The 9,174-nt window shown below is 38.2% G+C and overlaps 1 pseudogene across 1 annotated transcript; it reads right to left on the bottom strand.

Annotated features, from left to right (window-relative positions):
- Positions 1-226: 226 nt before the first annotated feature.
- LOC114309471 (lysine-specific demethylase ELF6-like) lies at positions 227-8,196 on the bottom strand (annotated as a pseudogene). Its single transcript, XR_014364464.1, has 7 exons — positions 6,778-8,196; positions 5,750-5,828; positions 5,492-5,559; positions 5,118-5,268; positions 3,574-4,076; positions 2,776-2,887; positions 227-2,025 (listed from the first exon to the last, which is right to left on the bottom strand). The product of XR_014364464.1 is annotated as a lysine-specific demethylase ELF6-like (transcript).
- Positions 8,197-9,174: the final 978 nt, after the last annotated feature.

Here is a 9,174-nt window from a genome sequence, read left to right on the forward strand (position 1 = left end):
GGCACAAGGGGTTGGGAAAGGGTTGGTTGGAGCTAGTGGTGGGTGGTAGTTGGAGCTGGTAGTGGAAAGAGTATTTCATTGCACTTCTTCAAGCAAAGTGGAAAGAGTATTATCAGCATTTGAAGGTTGAATGCTGATACTCTCTTCGAACTTTCAAACTTTACCTATCTTCATAGAAAGTTCAATCTACAGAAACACAAAGTTGAATCATAGAAGAGACCACCCATTTCTATAAAAACCCATTTCTCACATATCCATTGAGTCAAATCACCCAATAGACAAACAGTGTGGCCAAACAATCCAGTACAAAAACCCAAGTTTCTGAACCCTAACCATGTAAAAAATGAAATTTAAAAAATCCCCCAAAACCCACAAGGGCTTTAATCTACAAGTGACAATACAGAAAAATTGGAGTTTCTGTCTAACAACTAACCCTAACCTGTACTCAAAATCATCAATTACTACTTTTACACATGGCTTCTGAGACATGTTTTGGCCCAGAATTCCCATATAGTTACAGATCTAACCTGAACAGAACAACAATGTTAGGTTGGTACATTCACGTAATGTCCAGTTTTCCATCTGTGTCTGCTAAAATCAGATACAAACCTGAAAGTAAGGCCGCAACCTTCAACCTTGCACTGGTATGGCCGCTCCCCAGTGTGCACTCGTAAATGCTCGGTCCTAGCCCATGCCCACTTGAATGTCATGGTGCAACCCTTCCACAGGCATTTGAGAGGCCTATCGTCATCATGAACGCGTTGATGTATCACTGCATATTTGTGAGAGCTGAACTTCTTTCCACACCCTTTGTGTGGACACTGGTTGCGTTTATGCAAGAGTAGATCCGCCTTCGTCTGAAATTTCATTAGGCAGCCTTCTAAATCACACCTATGAGATCCCTTTACGTTCTCGTTCTTTTTTTTGTTCTTGCGAGAAAGAAAATTGTTTGAAGATTTCCTCACAGATTTTACTGCTGGTTTATCCTCGAACATACTGTTACTGTCGATTCCACTGATTTTTGCGTCTTTCGCAGCCCTTGGCCTCAGCCTTTCACATGGACTCTTAATGAAGCAATTGAAATCGAGTTGATCTTCTGTTTGCAGCTCCACATCTATTCTTCTTTTCCTTCCATTTTGTGCAGTTGATCTTGGGCACACCATGGTGAAGCCCGTGTTTTCCAGCTCTATCTTGTCATGTGAAGAACAATTCTCAAGACTGCTCAGCACTTCATCAGTGTTCATGGTATTAACAAGATCAGGGGCCTCTTTCATCAAGACATCTCCATCGGACTGGATATTGCATTGCCCTTCAGAAGCATCTGCACAAGCCACATATTTCATGCTGATTTCCTCTGTAATTTGATTCTCTCTGTATGTCAAAATTTTCAGTACTTTCAACAGCAATGAGAGTGAACCAGCAGATTTTTCAGCATAGTTTTTCTTATTATTCTTACTGCTTTCATCTGGACCTCCAGAATTAGTAACTGAAACTTCATTGTGCATGTGCTTCGCAGGGTGTTCAAAGATCTTACTTGCTGTTGCATAATCACCGGGCTTCGACTTGAATCTTCTTGAATATTGAATAAGTTCTCCTTCTCTTCTAACCATGATACCATCTGACTCTTCTCCCCACACTTCATCCTTTTCCATTTGAATGCTCTCAGATGGTTTCATATGGACTGAGTGATATGAGTTTTGTTTTGACCGAGATTTTCTAGATGGCCACTTAAGATTGAAGGTGTTGGAACTTGGACACCTGTCAGAGAACAATCCACCCAATGCTAATGCATGATGCACTTGTTCGGACGGAGAATTTTTTCTGACCTTGACACAGTGCCGTAAGTTGATGCTTAGTTTCGAGGTCCAGTCTTCTCTACATTCATCGTGTTCTTCATCATCAATTGCAAGATCAATCAAATTCAAACCTTCCTGGGATGCATTATCCAGTGGAATTTCATTGTACCCGAAAGGGCTACCAATTTCCTCGGCAATCACTGCAGCATGTGCCTTCATTTTTTGAAAGCTACACAAATCAAAATCAGGAAATCAATGCAAAAAATTAACCAAAAGGAGAACAAACTTGCATTAACAAAACAAACAAACAATATAATATTAATTTTTCAAAATAATGTACTCCTAATAGTTTATGCGACAAATAAAGTATAAACTCTTATTGGTTTTGTTTTGTTTTTCTTTTTGTATTAGTGATGCTTGATCCACACCACTTTTTTTCTCCAATAAAATTTTAAATAAATCAAAAAAAATGTAGATATTTAAATAAAAAAAAAGGCTGGCTGTCAAAATTTAAAAAGGAAGGTGTTATGAAGTGAGTAAATTCACAATTTTTTTAACAAGTGAAAGTAAATTCATGACTTGACTAATTTCATTTTCATAGCCGATACCAAAAAAAAAAAAAAAAAATTAAAAAATATCATGTTTCATAATTTAGCTCTGCATATTGCACCTTTCAAAACAAGAAAAGGGAAAAAAGCCAAAAAGGGACCTAATTTAGCTCTGTATGTTAACATGGGGTTGTTTAACAACCATGCTTTTGCGCAAACAACATTATGCACTATCCTATCCTTACCTGAATGACAAATTACGAAGAAATTTGCTCCACCTTTGGAACGCAACATCTCCTCAATCTGAATTGCATGTTCCAGGCAGATTATCCGTGGTCTTAAAAATCCTCTAGTAGCACTCCACCCCTTGTCAAACTTAACTTCTAAAGAAACTGGAAGATCCCCTGGAGGTGGAAAAAGATCAGGCACACTTGATAGATCCTCTGAGGAGCGTAGATTTGATAGATTTGGCACTTGAAAATGCTCCATTTTGATGGTGAAGCACATTGCTCTCATTCTGCTCAATCTTGTCCTTCATTCCATCTGCAAAACAAAAACAATTTGATACCTTCTGATTTTGTTCAAAATTGAAATAAACTGTTCTGCAACATGTTATTTTAGTACATTAGGATGGAAACTTTAGCTGGTGACCTTTAAGCTAAATGGAGATTTGGATCGGGAGTTCACTAGAAAAAGGAAAAAAGAAAAATAGATAAATCAAGAAAAACTGGGGGAAAAAAAAAAGAAAGGAGAATACAAAATACGAGCTAGAAATGCTTCACACGATTTAAAGTATCCTGAATAGTAGAATGACAATACCTCCATAGATGACAGCAGCAGAGACCTAGGGAAGATTTTTTTTTATTTTTTAATTTTTTGACAAAAAATCAAGAAGATTGGCTTTAAAATAAGATAGGCAGCTCCATAACAGCAGCCATGTATCAAAGTACATTTTCCTTGATACTTGTTTCGCCAACTAAGATTTTTGGCAACACTTTCAGAGAACATCCTATAAAAGGATTGAACTTCAAGCATCTCAAGTGTCAAGGTATTTGCCAGGGAATGTCAGAGATATAAGGAAAAACCTATGATTCTTCTTATATCCCCTCTCCGCGGTGAAATCAAAGTTACTGTTAAGTTAATTAGCCAGAATAGCTGAGGACAAAACAAGCAAAAGAGACAAAGCGATCAAGATTCAAGAAGAATATAAAATTACAGTGACCTCATACCTGAAATAAAACCCTCAATCATGTCATGGAGGACTGGATGGGAGTGACACCTCAGAGGTTTTGACACTCCTACATCTTGCAGAAGGCTCATTGATACTCTCTCAGAAGGTTGTACCACACACATAAATGGAAAGCCAAGAATCCCACAAGCCACACACGCTAATGTCCTGGAATCAACTTCAAAATCACATGAGAAATCAGCATCATTGAAATACAAATCATCCGTGGTTTCTATATTCTTATTCTCAGAACAGACATCTTCTCTTGGAGTGGTCACAACAGTTGCAATGCACCTTTCAGACTCTTTACTTGGAGATGGTAGTGATTCCAGGTCCCATAGTACTGCATGACACGAGGAATTTTTTCCAAGAAGAATGGTTAACAGATTGTTTTCGCTTAATATATCTTCTAAGAAAGCCTTCTTAACTGACAGCTCTCTCTCTTCCTTCTGGCAATCTCTCAGACGAGATTTTCGTGCCCCTGGCATTAAGGATCTTGGCACTCTGTCATCCAAACAATTTGAAGCATATCAAACTTCAGACATTAGGAGGGTCCTTTGACATCCCTATTAACAACAAAGAAAGAAAGACAATCTATGCACATAATAGATAGGAACTGAACAAGTTAAAATATTTCTGACAAATGCAGGATAAACTATGATACTGCAATTCAGCAATACTAATTACTCCCTGAAGTTTCCGACTGAGCAGTGGACTTTAAAATCTATGAAAATAAGACTACTTAACAAATAAGACATCAAATAACTCTTACGTAACCAAAGCCAAACTCCCTGAAACTGTTTTCAGATCTCTAATGATACAAGGGGATCTAAAACAAATGAGTAGAGACTTCTCATGATGTTGTAATAAGGAAGATGGAAATTTTTTTCTATGTTCTTCCATTTTTTCTAGTTCATTCAAAGAAAATATTAAGAAATATTTTCCACAGAAAGCTAAGTTTTCCTCAGATTTTTTCTCATCACTCTTGTTTCTCAAAAATCGCACCCATTACTTCATCCAAATGCTCCAAACATTTGCTGAGGTATTACATTGCCAAATCCCATCTATTCTCATTTCCAAAACAAGAAAGTCCAATACCTGCACTTGAATGAAGAAGAAATTTCTGGCTATAGTCCAATCATAATCTGCCAAAAATTGAAAGACACTGAAGCTTGCAAAAGAGCACAAATGTTCCTAAGCTTGTCCCACGTAATTTGGTAGACACTGGAAAATAAATCTCTGTTGGGTCTCCTGTTTTGAAGCATGTCATAAGTTTTACATTTGACATTTCCATTGACAATCACACAGACCAAAGCTTTCACCTTAGGCAGCACTTTAAAGCTCTCAGACAAATTCTATTCTTGTTCTGTCACAGAACAATTAAACTTTGATTCCAATCACTCTCACAATAATCAAAACTATATTAAGTTAAAAAGTTTCATTAAGCAAAGTACTGGAGCAACACCTAAGTATTGGTACTTCAAGAAATAATTTACTCAATAACTAAGGTTCCAAAGAGAATCTGAAGAACGATCGTAAACTGACCTTGAAACAAAAGACATGGTCAACAGGTATAGCAGTTGCTGATGGGAAAGCATGGGAAGATAATTCATAGCAGCTCTACGCACCGCAGCTTCCTTAGCAACTTTAAGCCACTTAGAAGTTCCAAAGTTTGCAGCTTCCCCACAATTAAAACCTAATTGCAATAATGAATGCAATAAGAATCCAAAAGTAACAAAAGTTTCTTTGTATTCACTTAGCTAAGATGAACAAACCACAAAATTTATCCAACAAAAAAAACAAACAAACCACCAGAAGTTACCCAAAAACAAATATTTTGGAAGCATAAATAAGCATCTCTATTAATCACTAAGCTTAAAAATATCCTTAATTGTGGGGGAGGGCGGAAAAGAAATTACCATGGCTGAATCCTACATGGTAAGCCCTTGGAAAAGTTGCAACAAATTCACCAGGGTTCTGAATCAATCTGAAGAAATCAGACCAGAATAGATATTATTAGAATTTTCATAAACCAATAAGCAGGAAAAACCACATCACAACCCATGCTCCACAAGTCTACCTAAAATAGTATTAATTACGGAATCATAATCCTATCCATGAGCTGAAGGTGACGACAAGAATAGGAAGAACCAAAGATGAAGCTACAAGCAACCCACCTGCAACATGGAATGCCTGACTTAACAACAACTTCAGGTGATAAAAGAGTAGTCTTCTCACCCAAGAGTGTAAGAGAAGCTGAAAATTAGAGGGGAAAAAACTAGACTTGGGTTACAAAATGTGAAGGTAATAATGTCCTACAAAATTCACATCGATGGAAGCCGTATTCTATAAAAACAAGGATGGAATGGAATGGTGAAATTGAGAAACAGTCATACATCAAACAACCTCGCCAACTGATGTGAGAATAGTAAATTATAAGAGTGACAACAATTTCCATAACAAGAAAATGCAAATTCATACAAAATTATCAACCATCTCAAGACAAAAGTGGGAACCCAGAATGCCATAAGCCTACTAGGCAACCCCATATTCTGGTTACCTTTTCACTATCATCAGTTCTTATCAGGCTCACGCAATGTAATAGGCTCCCAAATGTTTGCCATTGCTTCTGTATGGTTGCAGATACAACAAAGAGAAGACTGTATTTGGGAAATGAAAGCAAATGCAATTCATGTGTCAACTGTCATACATGGAAAAAAAAAAAAAAAAATTCCATTGATTGCAGAATGGGTAGAAAAATGCTTTGATACCAAATAAACATGTGAGCTCAAAGTGATCATAATATCAAGAAAAGGAGGTCAAAAATATAAGCAAAAGGTGTTTGGAAGGCGTCAAAACTCTTGAAAACAAAAGAAAAGGGGCTTCTGCAGTAGATTATCCCAAACAGCTAACAAAATCCACCCAGGTGGCCACACGTTCTTCTAATCACATTAGGTCAAACCAATGTCTTATCATGCTATGTATGACACAAGTGACTTTGTTGATATGCAGCTATCCTAACAGCAGTTCTTTGCATATCTATGCAATTAATAATAATAACAAAAGACTTCAGCTTTTAAGTCCTTTCATTCGGTACCAAGGAACACACTCAAGAAGCAAATAACAGAAGATTTATTAGTACCATAAACCATACTTGGAACTCATAAAGCTGATCCAATATCAAACAATGAGCAATTTTACATACCTAAGTGATCAATATTTCCTCCATAAGCCTGGTTACGAATCACTTCCTCAAAAGAAAATGCATAGTCTCCTGGGACTGCGTACCAAGTCTTTGGAGAGCCAGTGTGAAGGAAATTTCAAGCTGTGAAGCTCATGATCTTCAACATGCCAAGCAAACCAACTGAATAACATACCAATATAGGCCATGGGTGAAGTAACACCCGGAATATCATCTGGCATGAAACGCGTAAGTGAGCCAGGTGAGCGTGCGATTACTTGTAAGTTCCAAGGACTGTTTGAAAGCTTCCAACCAGCAGTACCTTCCATCTCATTAGCAGCATTTGAACTCTTTTGCCTAGAACATCCTGATGTTTGATTTGACAAAATGGTTGGTAAACTAATAGACACCCTGGATATCTCTCTAAAAGAATTAGAACTATTCTTGGTTGATACCCCTCTATTTTCACCGCCATTGCTCGTGTTATTTACTTGATATTTCTTGCTATCACAACTTCCTCCACTGTTTCGATTGTATGTCCTCTTTCTCCTCCTCGTTTGTCTATAAAAATACTGAAATGATCCCTCTGGTTCTCCAAACCCAGATCCAGGTACATCATTTGCGTACTCTATATTTATGGGCTTCTCAGAAACTGCCTTCCAAAACAGTGCTTCTATGTCTAACGGAGAAAGGTCCTTCACCATACCAAATTGGCTCCGAGCAAAAGTCTTCGACTTAGATTCAAACTGCTCCGGCGTATAAATTTGGCCGCTTTGCCATACTTGCTTACGAACAACTTTCTTGATTGTCCTTGCATTCTGACCCAATTCTTGATGCCTTGTGGTAAATACTGCCCTGGCCTCCCTGTCATTTGCCTCATTCCCAGAATCTGTTTTCGATGAAGAACAAACCTCTGCCAAGTTTGTATTCGGACCCAACTCCGGGCACTTTAAGAATGACTTGTTCAAGTTAGAAATCACATATTTTTTTGAAGGTTTGGGCAATGGTGGAATAACCTTACATATACCAAAACCACTAGCTTCTTTCTCAATTCTTGAAATGTAGAAATTGGGTCTGCAAATTCAGTGTCAGTTGGGCGAAATTCGGGTGCCAATGGCAACCCTTTGAGCCAATTGGGTATTTTCACATCCCTCATTACAACCAAGATTCAGAAACATAACACAATCATAGAATTAAACCAAGCATAACAATGTGACTTGAAGTAACCAACAGAGGGTAGGGTAATATGTAGTTATTCAAACCCTAGGTTGAAGATTGTGATGAATTGTTGAATGGTTTTTGGTGTGATTCAAACTACATTAAACTTTGGAAATCAAGAAAATAGTTGCAAGATTGAATTGAGGGAAAAGAATGAACAGTAGAACCTGAAACTCCAACGAACTCTCTTGGGTTGCCCTCCAAAAAAAAAAATGATCCGGACCCGGACAGGGGGTCACCCCCACGACCCGTTGGACTGTGATTGACCAGTTTTTTTTTTTTTCCTCCTTCTCTAATCACTAGTACCCACGTGTGTGTGTGGGGAGGTGGGTGAAAAGGGGGAGAAGGGGTCTCAATCACTTCTGGAAAAGAAAAGCACCAAAGGGAGAGAGGGGCATGAAACATGCTATAAATCTCAAATAATCTACTAAAATTTTTATCAAAACTTTCATATAATGTGATATCACACAAACCCATATGTGTGGGCGTCACATTCAAGTAAGAGTTTTGATAAAAAATTTAATAAATTATTTGAGTCCTAGCCTAACTTGGGGGAATTGTATGCATAACTTTTGATTTTGAGGGACATTAGCTGTGCAAGTTAGAAATCCTCGAAGAATTTCGTTAAACTACGGCGGTATGACGTGTGCACTACAACCACTGTTTGCGGATCGTACGATTTCGGTTTGAGGCTAGTGGTGGAGTGGGCCCGAAGGGTATTGTGTCCTACGGGCGTATTTTGTGTAATGTTAAGGTAGAAAGGATCGTCTAAGGTGTATCGCAACTATATCCAACAACATGGTATCGAGCAGACGAATGAGGACCTGCAGATAGTGTGATGTGATAGGTAAAGATCCGATGGTGACATTTTCCAATGAGTTCGGATCCCTTCCTTGAGCATCCTACTTCATTTCCTACTTGCAATGGTTGAGATCTGCTGTTTCACATCCAACGGCCATAAAAAAACAAAAAAAAAAAAAGGAAATTGAAATTTCAGAAAATTCTTGCCCGTTGCTGCAATTATACATTCACTTCACCCTCACTCTCACTCTCACTTTCACTTTCACTCAACCTCACACTCACCCGTCCTCCTCCACTGAACCCACCCTCACCGGCGACCCAAACGGTGACCCACTCCAGCCCTAATATTCTCTACTTCGTGAACCATGGCTCCACCGCGACCACCATCAGCTGAGCGAAGAA

This window comes from Camellia sinensis, chromosome 1 (genome assembly GCF_055761805.1).
Source record: "Camellia sinensis isolate YWXY chromosome 1, ASM5576180v1, whole genome shotgun sequence".
NCBI lineage: Eukaryota > Viridiplantae > Streptophyta > Magnoliopsida > Ericales > Theaceae > Camellia > Camellia sinensis.